Here is a 19,436-nt window from a genome sequence, read left to right as displayed (position 1 = left end):
ATATTTTATTTTTTGTTAAATGCCTACATGGCACTGTTACTTGATACCAAGTAGATCTGCAAGGATTGCATATTAAGTTAAACTTGTGTAAAAAAGAAAAAGTCTTGATTTCAGTAATAAAGTAGGGACATATATAAAGTAAAATAATCCATTCTTAGGTTCAAGTATTTATCAAGGAAATAAATAGTCCTTCTTTGGAAACAAAAAGTATTTTCTTCTTGTAAACTAATAGGTAAGAAATTTCCTCTCTACTTCTGGTTCTAGCATGACAATGTTATGAGAAAATAGAAAATATTCCTGAAATGTGTTTGTTGGCAATTCCATGAGAGACACTAGATACCAAAGAGTCATCAGTGTCAGCTGATGCATTGGTATTGGACACTTTGCTGTCATTCCCAGTGGGTCATGTTTAAAAAGAATTTCATGTTGTACAGTCAGAATTTGGAAAGCACTAGTGGCCACTCTCAGATCATGTATGCATCCAGCTCCCACCAGTTTATGTATGCTCCCTTCACTCGGTCTGGACTTGATCAGAATATTTTAGAGGACTAACATTCACTGCTGTTGGCATATCTTTCTTCTTAATCCTTTTTCGCGTGAGAAAGACGTTGTGGTTGGCTAGGCATTGCCCTTCCCCACCTCTCTGTGCCTAGGACTCAAACATGAAATCCTGTGACTTAGGTCAGGAGAGGTAGTAACTAACCAGTTTATTTGTTCTTCAATGCAAGCTAGAGAAAAGTAGACTAGGGTTATGATGATATACCAGGTATATATATTGTTGGCCTAATGAATTGACCCTGACTTACTTTCAGAAACAACTCTTACTGTATCTTACTCAACTCCATTCACTCAAATATTATTGTTTTGTTTTTGCTATGCATTCTAGAGCTCTCTAATATTTTCTTTTTAATTTGGTAGGAAAAAACACTTGCTGTGTTAGCGATCCTTTTGTTAATAGCACATATCACTTTATATTGAAATTGTCCATTCTCCACAGTGCACAGTGTTCCTTCAAAAATGCTCATTTGGAGGATGAATGAAAAGCAGTTTGCAGCTACTAGGAGGGAAAGACAAAAATGTAAATCTTCTCCACAGTCTGGGTGTATGTATGTGGAGATAAGGGGAATGAGGTTGGTTATCAAGAAAAACAGAAATAAGAAGGAAGGAAATAAGGAGAGGAGTTATAGAGAACATTTCTACTTTGGTCTTAAATGTTTAAAGAATCCCTTTGGAGCCTCCCATGTAGTATACTTAGAGAGTTTTTGGTTGCAAATAAAATGAGAGCAAATTAGAATTTTTTAAGATATACTAGTAAATGTTGATGAGCAATATATATAATCTTTGCAGATCTCTAAAATTTCCCACAAGGCAAATTCAATAAAATTTTAAGCAGCATTTGTGAAGGATTCTTGTGTCGTTATCTTAAAGCATTGGCATACATTTGACAGCCATTTGCAACTACATGGCCACTATCAAGTGTGATTTGATCAGAATATGTAGGCAGCATTTTGATCACTACTCAACAGGCATAATTTTCATTAGGATAGCTTTCTAGCAACCTAAAGTTACAAGGTTGATGATTTAGAAATAGATCTAAAGGTTTTCTTCTGCTCTGAAATATGTTTCTTGCTGGAAAATAAACATATTAATCTCCATATTAGAGAGAAGTCTTTCAGTTTAGACAGTAGTTTCCTCAAAGTATAAACTGTGGAACAGATCCGTATTTACTGAAAAAGCAAATGCTCTAGGACCCTTCACCTTCTAAGTCAGTACCTTTGGGAGTGCAGCTTCCAAATCTGCATTGTAAAAAGCAGCCCACATACTTTTGCCTGTAGCCCAGAGCTTGCAGGACATTTTTGAGAAACTCCAAACCACTAAAAGTGAAAAATTATCCAAAATCTGTCTGGCACAGTTTCCTTATTCATAACTTAATCTGCAACTTTTGTTTTTAACAACATTTAGCAGGAGGAAGCTATCTTCTTAATTATTTATGAATTTATTTATTTATGCCCTTCATTATTCTAGAAGACATTTAAGGCAGCTAGGACAGTGCTATTACGATAAGAACAAATCTAAATGTTGTTGACCTATGTGATTTATCCTCCCCATGTAGCCAAATTTGTGGGGTAATAGTTTTCTTCAATGTTTATTTTAATTCCTTTTAGTTTACTGTGGAGGGTTTATTTCAGTAGCATGCTCTGGAAAAACCTGCACAAAATACTTTTACATATCTAAATTGACTTTTTTTCTTGTTCAACTTTATTTCTTACTCTGCTTTATGAAGACTTACATTCCTATCTTGGTCATGCCATTTTTGCATTCTTCCCCTATTAATTATTTCCCCCTTTTCTTTTTTTTTATTTCCAGCTAAGAGATCTCCTTGTAGCTCAGTATTAAAACTAACATCATTTTTTCTTCAGCTCATAAAGAGCTGAAATACTACTTTACATTGATGTTGCATTTTCCTCAGATATTCTGCCCTTTTGTAACATCTCTTGTTTCTATATAAGCATTTTTTAAAAAAAATTTTAAAGAGAAGATGGTGTAAGAAGGTAGAACACTTCAGAACCCATTGTAGTAAATTGCAAAACAATGAAAATGATTCATTCTTATATCCTGTTATTTTATTCCAAAGATATAACCTTATGAGCTTTTTCCTTGAGCATTAAATCTGGGTCATGGGCTTATGTGCATATTTTTCATCTATTTCTTGTGAAAAACAACTTTTATATTTCAGGTAAAAGTGGCTGCATAACTGGAATGTGAGCTATCAGTGATCTGTAGATATCCACTACATAATTGCCTATAATAATATGATGATATACTACTCACCTACATCTGTTTTGAAAATGAATCATTGTCTTAAAGGTAGATGATAGAAAACAGGAGATTAGACCTTTGGCAAATAGGAAGGGGATCTAGGGATGGTGGGAGTGGGGAGGGAAGGGAAGGGATGGGAAGAGTAAGCAAAAAGGAACAAAATGTGATGTGTACATGTAGCAGTGCCCCAGGATGAATGTATTCATTTTTTAAATTTTGGAAAAAAAAAAAAAGATAAATCATTGTGGATTTTCCATTGTGGAATGGGGGTTTGGACCATATATAATAACGTATTGGTTTGGCTTTGAAGTATGTTATGTTTTTGTTCAGTTGCCTTTTGGGGGCAGGAGTGGATGTTGTGTTTTTGCCTGGGTACCAGCTCAAACCATTTTACTAGATGTTTTATGAAGTGGTGTAGCAGATGAATGGGTAGCATAATACTAAAAACCCCTAAGAACACCTTTAGCAATTTGAGATATCTTTTTTGAGATAATAGGGAAAAAAATGGTGGATTGTAATGGAAAAGAGGAGGAAAAGCAATGGGGAAGGGAGTCTGACAGGAGTGAAGAAGAGCATCTTTCCCTCTTCCTTGCCCTCTCCCCTTCCCTAAAGTACCAAGCCTCCTTGAAACAGTTCTGACATCTGTTTTCCTGTGTCCAGTTCCTTTCACTGAGGCTGAATCTAAGCAGCAAAACCCATCAGCCCAGTCTGCCCTTCTGTATCTGTGTACCTTCCCTCCCTCTTTCCCACTCCCTCACAGAACAAGACAGCAGCAGACTTACAGCAAATGCTGGCACCCAGTCCACGCTGGGAGAGGACATCACCAGTACAGTACTACCGCTCTACCCAGTGCTGTCACTGTGCTGTCAGGAGCTCACTTATTTTCCTGAGCATTTGACTGATTCAATAAAACATCATTTAAATTAAACCATTTTTTGATGAAAAATTTAGGTATTTTTCTGTACTGACTTGAAAAAGAAAGGTAGAAAAATGATGAGGATTTGACTCAGTTTCAATTTGTACTTCTCCAAATTGGTTCAAGCTTGTCTTGGACCAAGTTTCTAGTATTTTCATCTTCCAGGAAACTTCTGAATTTGGCTGATGATACTGTAGTCGCATTTACAAACCTGGGTACGTGATAGCTGTGTAGAAGGGACTGGGATCTACCGTGTGCTCTGGGGTTAACATAGGTGTGGCCATGAGACCCAAGGGACAGGTCCTCTGGGATTTGTCCTGATGGCAGTTGTTGCAGAGCCCACCACAGTGTTCTTCATGACCATTTTTGGCTGCAGATCTGCACTTGTTAAGTAGGTTGATCCCAGCCTAGCAGGGTGTTCCCTGTGCTTGCTTCCTCTCTTCTGTCCTCAGAGACCTCTGTCAGGAGGACAGGTTAGTGATGAAATCAGCTCAGAGGCTAAATTTAGTAGAGTTGCTCTTATCAGCCCTCTCCTATTGAAAACAAGCAAAGATGTTCCATCAGTGTCTGCAAGCCCGAGTTTACTTAGCTTTATAAGATTATAAACTGATATTTTCTGTAGGAAAGCTAAGCCATCTCAGATTGTGTTACTATTACTAGAGAGGTAATTGTACTATCATGGGATATAATTCATATTTGGATGTACTGTACAGAACTTTTTGTTTCTGCTGACAGTTTTTCTCCCTAGTTCTATTTGATGTAAGCTAATTTTAAAATCAATTTACTTGGTCTCAGCATACCAGTTAACTGGAGCGGAAAGCTAGGTAATGGGGGGGGGGGGGTCCAGCCTCAGGTTCAGTTGCTGCAGGGCAATAACATACTCAGGTGTTTCCCCTGGTACGCACGGCCTGAAAGGGAGTTTGGTTTTTGAGCAGAATATATAAGGCAGAAAGGCTTTGTATTTTTCCTTCTACATTTGTTTGTTTATATCTTGGCACTTTGCTGCTGAAGATAAACATAAATTGGTGTTTTTGTTTTCCTTGGGGTGTTTTGTTTAACTGCCTTTTGTAATGCTAAATACCATAGTAGGGGAAAGTATGTATGCATTCCCCTTCATTTACCAAGCCACCTCTATACATTTTGGATTTGATACATATGGATGATATATCTTTGAAAGGAGTAGGCCACATCTCTGCCCATCACTGCTAGATTCAGTTCTAATAATCAATGCAACTTAACAAACATGTTTCCAGCCCTGATTGGGTCAGGTCTGTTGACCAGGTGAGAAGTAAGAGATGGTCATTGTCCTTGAACCCCCCAAATAGCTCAGTACAGCAGAGTCCTATCCTGCAAAAGACTAGAGACCATACTACAGTGAATCTTGTCTTGGAACAGCTCGGCACATACAAAGTAGGAAGTAAAGAGAGTCGGTAGAAAAGACATTCATTCAGATTCTTTGGGAATGGTCAGGTGCTTCTGGGCAACAGAATGGCCGAAGATAGGGAAACCCTTGAGAGCTGCTGTCCTCTGGAGTCAGTTGAGGACAACTAGCTCGGTGTAGAATGTGTGAGGGCTTTAGTTTCTTTCTTCTACTGACAGACTCCAAGCTAGCGTGGTCTTTGTCTTGAGATATGTGGACTCTCGGCAGTAACCAAGGCGGTAATTAAGTGATTTCTTAGGTCCAGCTCTGGATACATGAAGCACATTGTCTTCTCTCAGAGAGGGTTTTTCTAATGATCTCATCAGAGAAATATGTGAAAACTGGTCCTACTTTACTCATATGCGCACAGGCAGGACATTCTCAGGAAACCTGTTAACATTTTTGTGAGGAATGCAACAGATATTTTTAAATTCCATGAAGCCAAATGATAACTGCTTTGGTCTCTAATTGGGCAGCTGTCACATGACTACATTAGCATTTTTCACAGGACTAGACCTGTAAATCCATCTTTACATCCTGTTCTTTCAAATTTCTACTCAAGTTCCTTTTAGGGTAGTGATAAACACCAAAATGAGAGATTTTTGCTTTTAAAAAGGCTAGGGAAGTAAAAGAGGCTAGGAAAAATAGATCAGCTGGAATGTAATTATTTTATTGAAGGCTGATAGTATATATACTTGATGGGAAATCAAGGAACATGTAATCACAATGAATTTAATCTAGTTAATAGGAACAAAGCAAATGGGTGTTATTAAAAAATTAAACTAATGATTGGCTTTGAATTCTTAATAAGATCACAAAAATAATAATTTTAGGAAGTTGTAAAAAAAAATATATTCTTCCTTAAATTGAATAATTTCATCTCTTACTATTTCCCTTTATCTGGGAAATTCCCAGAGGTCATAGCGGAATACAATCTTCAAGGTTCTTATTCAGCATATTGCTATTTCACAAACTCTCCTAAAAGTACTGTAGTAAGACTTCTGAATTTTACCTCCCCTTAAATGGTGGGTGGGAGCTATCGTGACTCTGGAGATAATGCTGTGATAAAAGTATTACTGATGAAACTTGGACGTCCCAGACCTGACTCCAATAACTTTAGGGCCCAGAGCTCAAATTCCAGGGCCAGGGATCTTAGTTAAGGGGTGTGGGAACCCTTGCTGGAGCCAAACACGTGATAGGTTTTAAGACTTCTAACTCATAATTTTAATTACAGAAACCTTTAGAACCCCTTCTCAGGCCGGGGATTTAGCTCAGTGGTTCCGGCGCCTGCCTTCCAAGTGCAAGGTCCTGAATTCGATGCCTGGTACCAAAAAAAAAAAAAAAAAAAAGAACTCCTTCTCTTTTGATTTTGTCTGTGTTTTGTAAGATGCCTACTTTTAAACACACGATGACATGCTTATTCTGAAATCATTCATCAAGATCTAGAAAAACCAGTATCTTAACAAGAAGCAAAAAAATGTATGTTCCAACATATTGAAAGTTATTTTGATTTTTCTCAAGATGTTGGTTACTTTACATGATGGATGTGTTCCTTATAAAACATTGTTTTGAATTCATAGTGCTATTTTTTTTCTTTCCTTTCCCTCCCTTTCAGTTTAAAACATCTAAAGACTTTTACAGGAAGAGTATAAATTTGGGGGGAAATAGTCACTTCCTTCTACAAATGAATTTATGATGACTTAGGCACCTCGTGTTTATCTGAGGAAAGATTTCAGAGCTGGAGAAACCTTCAGGTGCTTTTCAGCAGATAAACTAAAGGATCTTAGCAATGTGTTCCTAGCCTTTCTTTGCTGGTAGGAAGCCAAGGACTTCATTTTATTCTTTGATTTTTGTCCTTTGAATCTAAAACATGCATTTTAAGATTTCATATTTTGTATATGAAACAGTCCAATTCAAATCCATTCATTTTTATGTCTCTATTTTAACCAGGCATGTAGGACATACTTTTATACTTTAGGAGCAGAATGATGTCAAAATACTTCAGCTTTTATATCTCTCTCTCTACCACTTTCAATGTGCTTTTAATGTGTATTATTTCTTTTAATTCTTGCAACAACTCTGTAAGGAAGAACAATGATGTATATATAATCTGTATATATATGTGTGTATGTCTAGCTAAGCTCAGACAGGCCAAGCATTCACAGCTGATATGCCACTTACACCCCAAGATGTGACCCTTTCCTCATGGTGGACCTGGACTTGCTCTAACAAGTTTATTCCCAAGAAGACTTCACATCCTCATCTCCTCTGTTCTATGGCATTGAGGAAAATAGAACATCTTCTAGAATAATTTTGTTACAAGCTTGGTTCCCCCAAAGGACTTACTCAACAAGATATCACTGTTATCCATGTTCTTAATTCATTTTGGGAAGCCTGTACTGTGGTAGCCATGTAAAGAGGTTCCATCAGTACTTTCCCTTAATTCGAGAAGTTGATGTTTTCTTAGTCTTACATATAAAGGGATGAGCTAATGCAAAATTTAAAGGAGTTACCTGTTTCCCAGCTTCAGCCATTCTCCAGGATCCAAACCCTTTCCATGTAGAAATTCTTGAGATGCCCATGGTTATGGTAGCAGACACTGCTAGCACAGTGGGAAGATGAGTTAGATACCATCCCCCGTTGTGTTCATCAGTTTTCCTTCACTAGAATGAAATTCCTGAGATAATCTACTTCAAAGAAGAAAAGTCATTCTGGCTCACAGTTTTAGAAGTTCTAATCCGTGATCAGTTGACTCCCTTTCTTTGGGCCTGTGTTGAGGCAGTACGTCATGGCAGGGACATATGGTGAAACAAATTTTTCACCTCATGCCCAGGATCTCACGGTCTCCTCCAGAGGGATTCCCCCCAATGACATAAAGATCTCTCCCAAGGACCCACCTCCCAGAGGTTTCACTACCTCCCTAAGGTACCAATCTTAAAAATGTACTCACCAGTTAACCGGGAGAGAAGCTAATTAGAATGTGATTCCATCCACTCTTGGGCTTCCACAGCCAGTGTGGTGAAACAGCTCTGCACTGCTTACAGAAAAGCTTTATAGAGAAGATGATGCCTGCACTAAGTGTGGAAGAATGAGGTTTCCATTCAAACGTAAAAGGTGACAAAGGGACATTTTAGATTTTAAAAATTGATCAAGGCAGGGAGAAGGTGTCAGTTTTTTTGTTTTGTTTTGTTTTGTTTAGGTGTCGGTTTTAAGCATGTTAAATATATACAAAAGACACCTGCAGTGTATATCTTGGGATCCAGAACAGCAAAAGGACAATAAGGCTTCCATAATAAGTCGTGAAGTCTCCAAAGAAATCGAGGATTATTTCAGTCTAAAAAAGCTTTTTCTCAGCCATATTTGGATCTTTGGCCAAACCGCCATGCAAATTTAGTGGATGGTTAATAGGTATTACAAGTCCAACTGAATTGAAATGCTATTCAAGCTAGATTTTTCATGTAGATGTGGGCTGAGAAGAGGAAGATGGTAATTTTGAGTAAAGGTATCATTTAGATATCATTTTGATGTTCCCTCTATTACTTTATTTGCTGAGCACTTACAATGTGTCAGATAGTGGGCCAGAACCAGAGGATCAGCAATATGCAGAACCAACATAGATCATACCCAGTTAGAAGCTATTCCTTTATTACCAGAGTTCTCATTGACATGTGTTTCTATCTGGAGCACTGATGTTTCCCTTTTTCCAGCTTGCATGAATATAAAGCAAACCAGAACAAGTACAAAAGTACACACCTAACCTGTGTCACCATCAGACATTCCCTAACAGTAATGAACAGTGTTTGCATGGAGATATCTGTAATACTAGTGGGCCCGCTCACTGTTTATGCCATTAAGATGATTAAGCCAGGCAGCCCCAGATTCTGCTGCTTGGCAAGAAAACATTTTTTTCTAACCTTTTTTTCCTGAACTTTAAAAAAATTTATAGTTTATCCAACGTATAAATGTTACGTGAAAAAAAAAGTGTCAGAAATCACTCAAATGTTTGGGCATATTGGAATCCCATACTTGGGAACAGAATAAAATGCTTTGCAACTCTTAAAATAACCATCACTCTGCAGATTGGGGTTTTTCCATCCTGAAACCATTACGTAATGATGACAAATAGCAAGATACTTCTCTTTATTTGTCCCTTCCCTTCCAAGGGTGTGTTCTTCCTCAAGTATTCACACTTATAAGCTTTTCTGACCCAATTGTTTGACAATAAGCATGTAAATGATGAGGTGAATGCCAGCACGGTTTCCAGCAATGTCTCCTCACATTCTCCTTGAGAATCATACTCTACTTTCATTTCTTCTAGATAACATCTTATGGCAATTCATGGCAGAACTTTAGAAAACTGTAGAAGGAGCCATTGTTTAATAAAATCATGTGTAGCAACTTTAAAATTATACATAATTGTGTTAGAATCTACTATTTTAAAATGTCAGAAGTCTTTTCCTGTGTCTCTCTTGTCTTTCATTTCTACTGGGGCCACATAGTTAAATCCCTGAAATAAGTACTGTACAGTGCTCATACTAATTTGAATTCCTCCTAATAACAAAAATTAAAGTTTAGGAAACAAAGTGTTTTGAAATTAACATGGGAGCTACAAAGAAAGCAACTCATTGTAGAATATTCTGTAATGTATCACAATCTGCATGGATGTTTCCTGGGAGCTACTCCTGAGTTCTCCCCAGTTGCTGGAGGCTTCCTTTGGGGCCCTGCCCAGCCTGCTGGACTTTCTCTCTGGCCTCTAGGGCCCTCTCTGGGAGCTGTGAGGAGAGGAGTGTCCTCCCCTGGAAAGTGGCAGCTGCAGGTATTAATGGTATGGGTGAGAGCTAATGACCTGGACTGAGAAGAGCGACAAAAGGAAGGAGCTTTCATCTGTAAGCCTTGGGGAGAAAGGTGAAATAGTTTGATCTGGGAAGGAACCTCCGAGTTCCCAGTCCCAAGGACGGTGACTTCTGCAACAAAAAGAGCAGCCTGAGAAAGGGGTGCCCTGTGTAGGGTAGACTGGAGGTTTGTGCTGGTCCATTCATCACACCACTGCATCTTACATGTACGCAAAGCCTCGGCCTCGAGTACCATACCTGAGTTCAATTTCTTAGATTTATATAGACAGTGAATCGAGAGAAATTCTCTGAGAATAGGAGAAGTGCATCTACTTTATGTTTCTTATCCTTATTGAATTTGCCTTAAAAATAGATTCTGAACATTGGAGCTTGTAAATGGCTCCCTACAACCTACCAAATTAAGTTAAACTTCTGTTTTTCATGGGATATAAAGCCTTGAGCAATCTGGCTGCAACCCACCTCTCCAGCATCCAGCCCCACAGATCCACTACTCACCCAAGCGCGCTTTTCCCTGTCTTGCTTAGAAGCCTACCTCAAAAGCTACCTTCTCCTGTTCTTCCTGACCACCTTCGACAAGAATGAGCTCTCCCTCTTTCCAATTTGCAGACCTTTCCAACATGGAATACTTGTTTTACATCATCACATAGGAGTCAAGCTCCTTGTGTGTTTGACTTGACTTTTATCTGTTTGATAATATTTATTACTCTTTCTTAGGTTTTTATTGAGCAAACTTTTGAATTCTTTTAGTATTTATGCGTCTTTGCTGTATAATTTTGTTATATGTTTTTGCTGACTCTTCCATGTGTATTTGTCTGGTCTCTCAAAACTAAATTATTTGTTTAAAAGTAAGATCATTCTTAGTAAGGATTTATTGGTTTACTGGTGTTTCATTAATAAAATAGCATCCTTCTGTACCATCTATAGGTGGGCATTCCTTTAGAGGTGACTTATGACCACAGAAATTACATAGGAAATTGCATGTGTTTTCAGATTCTTGCCTCTAACTCAAGCTTTTCTTTACATTTTGTTCCACATAGTAACATATATCTCACACTACTTTAAAAAAAATTCTGTTCATTAAAGTAGAAAGATAATACAGATGAACATATAATAAGAGAGGTTATATCCCTTTATGTTAGAGCTTAATGGAACTTTCCTTTTTCACAACCTTAATAAAAAAATAGAAACCCTTCAGAATAGGTTTCATAGGTATGTTTCTAGCTTGTTTTTTTCATTTGCAATAAAGGCTTTTTATGTCCCCTTCCCACCTCTGTCTGGAATGCCAGATTCTAATTTTAGCTCTAGTCTCCAGCTCCAGCCGCTGGAACATCTTGCTGCCAGTTTCAGTATTGGGCTTCTGGAAGCCAGTGACATTTTGTACCATGTGCCATTCCAGCCTTCTGCTCCAAGCTCCTCTCCCTCTGCTGTCTTTCTTGACTCCCATGTGAAGCCAAATTAATCTTATGAAGTGAGATATATCAGATAGTTTGCTTAGGTGAAGGATGATAAGCACATTACGCAAAAGGAAATCAGTGGTGCTTGGAACTAGAATGAAACTGAGCACCTAGCACTGGCTCCTTAATTAGCAAATGAAAAATATTTCAGACCAACAAGCGAATTCTCCACCTGCCATTTCTTTATTCCTTCAATTGTCTGAATCATTTTCTGTATCATTAGGCAGATTTGAAGTTTTATTATTTTTTTCTAAAACATTTTGAAACCCAAGTTACAAGGTAATTACACTTTGTTTGAATGAAACAACTGTAAATAGACCAGTTACATTTCAGTGTCTTTGGCAATGTTCTAGTTTTCAATGCAGTTATAAATAATTTCTATGAAAATTATTCTTCCAAATACCACTCTTAAAATATCAGCTCCCTTGTGAATATTATGTTTCTACCTATTATAATCTCTAATTTTTTCTTCACTTTTTAATATAAATGTCACTACCTAAATCTTCATCAAAGGGTATTTAGTACTTAGGTTTTTAACTACACTGAAATTTCCTTTTCAAAGATAAAGGAAAATATTCATTCTTTTGTGACATTTTCTTGATGACACACTTCTAAATCAATTCACTACAATTGATTTTTTTTAAATTTTATTTTATTGGTACATTTTAGGTATACAGTATAATGACATTCATCATTGGAAATTTGCACCTTTACATAATCTCTCTTGGTTCTTATTTTTCCCTCTTCCCCTGCCCTCCCTTCAACCCCTCCATCCCTCCCTATTTACAAAGATTTTGTGTCCATTTTTTCATTTTCTCACATTAATTCCATTCCCTTCTTACGTTTCCCCTACCGCTACCACTTCCCCTTCCCCTTTGCCCCTTTTCTTTCTATTTCACATCATCTATTATACGTTTTAGTCCTTATTTACATTTTCAGTTTCTCACACTAGAGAAACTATTGGGTATTTATACATGTGTGTCCTATTTGTTTCACTTAAGAGTATCGCTTCAGTGTGCATCCATTTAGCTATAAATGTCTCTAATTTCTCATTTTTTACGGCCAAGTACTACTCCATTTTATTTAAAAAAAAAAAAAAAAAAACCACATTTTCTTTATCCAGTCTCCAGTTGATGGGCAATTGGGCTGCTTCCAAGTTTTAGCTATTACAAATTTTGCTGCTATGAACATGGATGCACATGAATCACTGTGGTATGATTCTTTTAATTCTTTGGGGAAGAACAATCAACAAGTGGGATCTCTTCTTATTAAAAAGCTTCTGCACAGCAAGAGAAACCACCAGCAGTGTGAAGAGACAACCCACAATGTGGGAAAAAATCTTCACCTGCTGTTCCTCAGACAAAGGTCTACTATCTCGAATCTATAAAGAACTTAAAAAGATCAGACTTCCCAAATTTAAAGACCCAGTCCAAAAATGGGCATCTGAAATGAATAGACATTTCTCAGACAAAGAAGCAGAAATGGCAAATAAACATATGAAAAAATGTTCAACATCACTGGTCATTCGAGAGATGTAAATGAAAACAACCCTGAGATTCCACCTCACTCCAGAAAGAATGGCTGCTAGGCTGTGGGGAAAGAGGAACCCTTCTCCACTGCTGGTGGGAGTGTAGACTGGTGCAACCACTGTGGAAATCAGTATGGAGATACCTCAAAGAACTAGGACTGGAAGTCCCATTTGACCCCGCTATCCCACTGCTGGGGATCTTCTCCAAAGGATTAAAAGAATCATACCACAGTGATATATGTGCACCCATGTTCATAGCAACACAGTTTGTAATAGCTAAAACTTGGAAACAGCTCAAATGCCCATCAACTGGAGACTGGATAAAGAAAATGTGGGAGTTTTTTATAAAATGGAGTTCTACTCAGCCATAAAAAATGACAAATTAGAGACATTTATAGCTAAGTGGATGCACATTGAGGTGATACTCTTAAGCGAAATAAATAGGACACACATTTATAAATACCCAATAGTTTCTCTAGTGTGAGAAACTGAAAGTGTAAATAAGGACTAAAATGTAAAATAGGTGATGTGAAATAGGAAGAAAAGGGGCAAAGGGGAAGGAAGTGGGAGGGCTAGGGGAAAGGAAAGAAGGGGATGGAATTAATATGAGAAAATGGAAAAATAGGAACAAAATCTTTGTAAATAGGGAGGAATGGAGGGGTTGAAGGGAGGGCAGGGGAAGGGTGAAAAATAAGAACCAAGAGAGACTATGTAAAGGTGCAAATTTCCAATGATGAATGTCATTATATTGTATACCTAAAATGTACCAATAATTAGAATGAATAATCGATAATGCAAAATAGAAAAGGTCCAAAGGGGTAGGGGTAGTGGGAGGGGCAGGGGAAAGGAAAGAAGGGAAAGGAAAAATGCTGAGAAATGGAAAAAATGGAAATAAAGTCTTTGTAAATAGGGAAGGGTGGAGGGGGTGAAGGGAGGACTAGGAATGGGGAAAAAATAAGAACCAAGATGCATTATGTAAAGGTACAATTCCCAATGAGAAATGTAATTGTGTTGTATACCTAAAATGTACCTATAAAAGAATTTAATTAACAACAAGAAAAAATTCTTTGGGGAAGATTCCCAGCAGTGGAATAGCGGGCTCATATGGGACTTCCAGTCCTAGTTCTTTGAGGTATCTCCATACTGATTTCCATAGTGGTTGCACCAGTCTACACTCCCACCAGCAGTGGAGAAGGGTTCCTCTTTCCCCACAGCCCCACCAGCATTTGTTATTGGTTGATTTCGTGGTAGCAGCCACTTTTTCTGGGATGAGGAGGAATCTCAGCATTGTTTTCATTTGCATCTCTCAAATGACCATTGATGTTGAACATTTTTTCATATGTTTATTTGCCATTTCTGCTTCTTTGTCTGAGAAATGTCTGTTCATTTCAGGTGCCCATTTTTAGATTGAGTCTTTAAATGTGGGAGGTCTGATCTTTTTAAGTTCTTTATAGATTCGAGATAGTAGACCTTTGTCTGAGGAACAGCAGGTGAAGATTTTTTCCCACATTGTGGGTTGTCTCTTCACACTGCTGGTGGTTTCTCTTGCTATGCAGAAGCTTTTTAATAAGAAGAGATCCCATTTGTTGATTGTTTGTGCTAGTTCACAGGCAACTGAGGTTTTGTTCATAAAATTTTTTCCTACACCAATGTCTTCAAGGGTTCTACCTAACCTCTGTTCCAACTGGTTCAGAGTTTCTATTTTAATATTTAGATCTTTAATCCATTTTGATTTTAGTTTAGTGCATGGTGAGAGATATATGTCTAGTTTTAATCTTTGGCAAGTTGAAGCCCAATTTTTTCAGCACCATTTATTAAAGAGGCTATCTTTCCTCCAGTGAGGGTGTTTGGCTCCTTTGTCAAAGATGAGATGGCTGAGTGTGTCTGCCGTTGTTTCTGCATCTTCTAATCTGTTCCACTGATCCTCAAGTCTGTTTCTTTGCCAGTACCATGCTGTTTTTATCACAGTAGCTTTGTAGTATAGTTTCAGGTTGGGGATTGTGATACCCCCTTCCATGTCTCTGTTACCTAGAATTGCTTTTGCTATTCTGGGTCTCTTGTTGCTCCAAATGAATTTTTGGATTGTTTTCTCGAGGTCTATGAAGTATGCTGCTGGGATCTCAATTGGAATTGCATTAAATCTATATAGCAGTTTTGAAAGTATGGCCATTTTCACTCTATTAATCCTTCCTACCCAGGAGCAGGGGATATCTGTCCATTTTCTGATATCATCTTCAATCTCTCTTTTCAGAGTGCCATAGTTTTCAGAGAAGAGGTCTTTGATTTCTTTCATTAGGATGATTCCTAGGTATTTCAGTTTTTTGGATGCTATTGTGAAAGGAATTATTTGCCCTATTTCTCTCTCAGTGAGTCTGTCATTGGTGTAGAGGAAAGCTATTGATTTTTGTGTGTTGACCTTGTAACCAGCTACTTGACTGAATTTGGTTATTAAGTCTAGAAGACTTTTGGTGGAGTTCTTGGGGTCTTCTATATAGAGTATCATGTCATCTGCAAATAATGACAATTTGACTTCTTCATTTCCTGTCTTTATTCCTTTTATTTCTTTCTCTTATCTAATGGCCATGGCTAATGTTTCCAGCACTATATTGAACAAGAGTGGTGATAGTGGACATCCTTGTCTTGTTCCTGATTTTAGTGTGAATGATTTCAGTTTGTGACCATTTAGTATGATATTTGCTGTGAGTTTTTCATAGATGGCTTCTATCAGTTTGAGGTAGAGACTGTCTATTCCAATTTTTTGTAGGGTTTTTATCATAAATGCATGTTGGATTTTGTCAAATGCTTTTTCTGCGTCTATGGAGATAATCATATGGTTTTTGTCCTTGGCTCTATTGATATAGTGTATTACATTAATTGATTTGTGTATATTGAACCATCCCTGCATCCCTGGGATGAATCCCACTTGATCAGGGTGTATGATCTTCTTGATGATCTTCTGCATTCTATTTGCCAGTATCTTATTAAGGATTTTTGCATCTATGTTCATTAATGAGATTGGCCCATAGTTCTCTTTTTCAGTTGGGTCTTTCTCTGCTTTGAGGATCAAGGTGATGCTTGCTTCCAGGAATGAATTTGGGAGTATTGCTTCCCTTTCAATTTCATTGAAGAGTTTAAACAGTAGTGGCAGCAGTTCCTCTCTAAATGTCTTGTAGAATTCAGCAGTGAAGCCATCAGGGCCCGGGCTTTTCTTAGTTGGTAAGTTTTTAATTACATTTTCAATTTCATTGGTTGATATTGGGTTGTTCAGAATTTTTAGGTCTTCTTCGTTGAACTTTGGTAATTCATATGTATCTAGAAATCTGTCCATTTCTTCTGTGTTGTCCATCTTATTGGCGTATAGGTTCTGGAAGTAGGTATTGATGATCCTCTGGATTTCTGCTGGGTCTGTTGTAACTTCACCCTTTTCATTCCTAATTGCATGGATTTGGGCCTTTTCTTTCCTTTTTCTGACAAGGTTGGCTAAAGGTTTGTCAATTTTGTTTATTCTTTCGAAGAATCAACTCTTGGCTTCATTGATTTTTTGTATCGTTCTCTTAGTCTCCATTGCATTGATTTCTCCTCTGATCTTTATAATTTCCTCCCTTGTATGAGCTTTGGGGTTGTCCTGCTCTTCTTTTTCTAGAAGCTTGAGGTTCAGCATCAGGTTGTTTAATTGGACTCATTCTGTTTTCCTAATATGCGTATTCACTGCTATGAATTTCCCTCATAAGATTCCTTTCATTGTGTCCCATAGATTCCGATATTTTGTATTGTCATTGTCATTTAATTGAAGGAACTGTCTGATTTCTTCTTTAATTTCCTCTGTGACCCATTGGTTATTCAGAAGTGTGTTGTTCAATTTCCACGTGCTTATGAAATTTTTTGAGTTTCTTTTGCTATGGATCTCCAATTTCATCACACTATGGTCTGATAATATACAGGGGATAACTTCATTTCCTTTGCACTTACTTAAACATGTTCTATGTGTGAGTATGTGGTCTATTTTGGAGAATGACCCATGTGCAGCTGAGAAGAATGTGTATTCTGATTTTGTGGGGTGGAAGACTCTGTAAACATCTGTTAAGTTCATTTGTTCAAGAGTTCGATTGAGTTCTAGTATTTCATTACTTATTTTTAGTCTAGTTGATCTATCTATTTGTGACAGTGGGGTGTTGAGGTCCCCCACTACAATTGTATTAGTGCATATATGACTTTTCATGTCCGTTAGTATTTGTTTTATATAATTGGGTGCACTAGTGTTTGGTGCATAGATATTTATGATTGTCATCTCTTCCTCTTGGATTGTTCCCTTTACAAGGATGTAGTGTCCTTCTTTGTCTCTCTTAATCAGTGTTGGTTTGAAATCTACCCTTCCTCTGGGCCAGGAGCAGTGGGACAGAAGGTGGCCCAAACGCCCTTTCCTCTGGGCTGGGAGCAGTGGGAGGGATGGTGACTGGGAAGCCCCTTCCTCTGGACCAGGAGCAGTGGGACGACGGCACAGAAGCCCCTACCTCTGGGCCGGGAACAATGGGACTCAGTACCTTGGTCTGGTGGTCTGGTGTCCTCTGCGTCTTTGTAGTGTGGAATCAGGTGGCTGCCTGTCTGCAGCGGGGTGATTCGGTGTCTTCTGTGCGACTCAGGACCTCGGTAGGGCATGCACAGACCTGCCTGTCTGCAGCGGGCTGATTCTGCGTGTGTTCCGCGTGACTGGGGACCTCGGTAGGGTGTGGGCAGACCTGCCTGTCTGCAGCGGGGTGATTCGGCATCTTCCGCGCCACTCAGGACCTCCTTAGGGCATGCACAGACCTGCCTGTCTGCAGTGGGCTGATTCGGCGTGTTCTCAGGTCTGACTTTTTTAAGTTCTTAATAGATTCGAGATAGTAGACCTTTGTCTGAGGAACAGCAGGTGAAGATTTTTTTCCCACATTGTGGGTTGTCTCTTCACACTGCTAGTGGTTTCTCTCGCTCTGCAAAAGCTTTTTAGTAAGAAGAGATCCCACTTGTTGATTGTTTGTGCTAGTTCACGGGCAACTGAGGTTTTGTTCATAAAATCTTTTCCTACACCAGTGCTTCAAGAGTTCTACCTAACCTCTGTTCCAGCCAGTTCAGCATTTCTATTTTAATATTTAGATCTTTAATCCATTTTGGTTTTAATTTAGTGCATGGTGAGAGATATAGGTCTAGTTTTAATTTTTGGCAAGTTGAAACCCAGTTTTTCCAGCACCATTTATTAGAGAAGCTATCTTTCCTCCAGTGAGGGTGTTTGGCTCCTTTGTTGAAGATGAGATGGCTGAGTGTGTCTGGAGTTGTTTCTGCATCTTCTAATCTGTTCCACTGGTCCTCAGGTCTGTTTTTTTGCCAGTACCATGCTGTTTTTCTCACAGTAGCTTTGTAGTATAGTTTCAAGTTGGGGGTTGTGATACCCCTTGCGATGTCTCTGTTACCTAGAATTGCTTTTGCTATTCTGGGTCCCTTCTTGTTCCAAATGAATTTTTAGATTGTTTTCTTAAGGTCTGTGAAGTATGGAATTTCAATTGAGATTGCATTGAATCTATATAGCAGTTTTGGAAGTATGGCCATTTTCACTATGTTGATCCTTCCTACCAAGGAGCAGGGGATATCTTTCCATTTTCTGATATCTTCAATCTCTCTTTTCAGAGTGCTATAGTATTCAGAGAAGAGGTCTTTGATTTGTTTTTTTAGGTATTTCAGGTTTTTGGATGCTATTGTGAAAGGAATTGTTTTCCCTATTTCTGTCTCAATGAGTCTGTTTTTCATGTAGAGGAAAGCTATTGATTTTTGTGTGTTGACCTTGTATCCAGCTACTCTAATGAATTTGGTTATCAAGTCTAGAAGACTTTTGGTGGTGTTCTTGGGGTCTTCTATATAGAGTATCATGTCATGTGCAAATAATGACAATTTGACTTCTTCATTTCCTATCTTTATTCCTTTTATTTCTTTCTCTTATCTAATTGCCATGGCTAATGTCTCCAAAACTATATTGAACAAGAGTGGTGTTAGTGGACATCCTTGTCTTGTTCCTGAATTTAGTGTGAAGGATTTCAGTTTTTGACCATTTAGTATGATACTGGCTGTTGGTTTTTCATAGATGGCTTTTATCAGATTGAGGTAGAGACCATCTATTCCAATATTTTGTAGGGTTTTATCATAAATGCATGTTGGATTTTGTCAAATGCTTTTTCTGCATCTATTGATATTACATTGATTTGAGTATGTTGAACCATCCCTGCATCCCTGGGATGAATGCCACTTGGTCAGGGTGTATGATCTTCTTGATGATCTTATGCATTCTATTTGCTAGTATCTTATTAAGGATTTCTGCATCTATGCTCATTAGTGAGATTGACCTATAGTTCTCCTTTTCGGTTGGGTCTTTCTCTGCTTTGGGGATCAAGGTGATGCTTGCTTCCAGGAATGAATTTGG

General features: G+C 38.1%; 1 protein-coding gene across 4 annotated transcripts in view; it reads left to right on the top strand.

Moving 5' to 3' along the window:
- Mapre2 (microtubule associated protein RP/EB family member 2) overlaps positions 1-19,436 on the top strand; it is a 173,335-nt gene that overhangs the window by 96,325 nt on the left and 57,574 nt on the right. The gene's annotated exons all lie outside the window — the stretch shown is intronic.

Source organism: Heterocephalus glaber, unplaced genomic scaffold, assembly GCF_053883595.1.
Source record: "Heterocephalus glaber isolate CG9 unplaced genomic scaffold, H.glaber_assembly_v1.0 deba00000331, whole genome shotgun sequence".
NCBI lineage: Eukaryota > Metazoa > Chordata > Mammalia > Rodentia > Bathyergidae > Heterocephalus > Heterocephalus glaber.
Note: the sequence above shows the minus strand (reverse complement) of the source record. Positions and strands in the feature narration are given on the sequence as shown.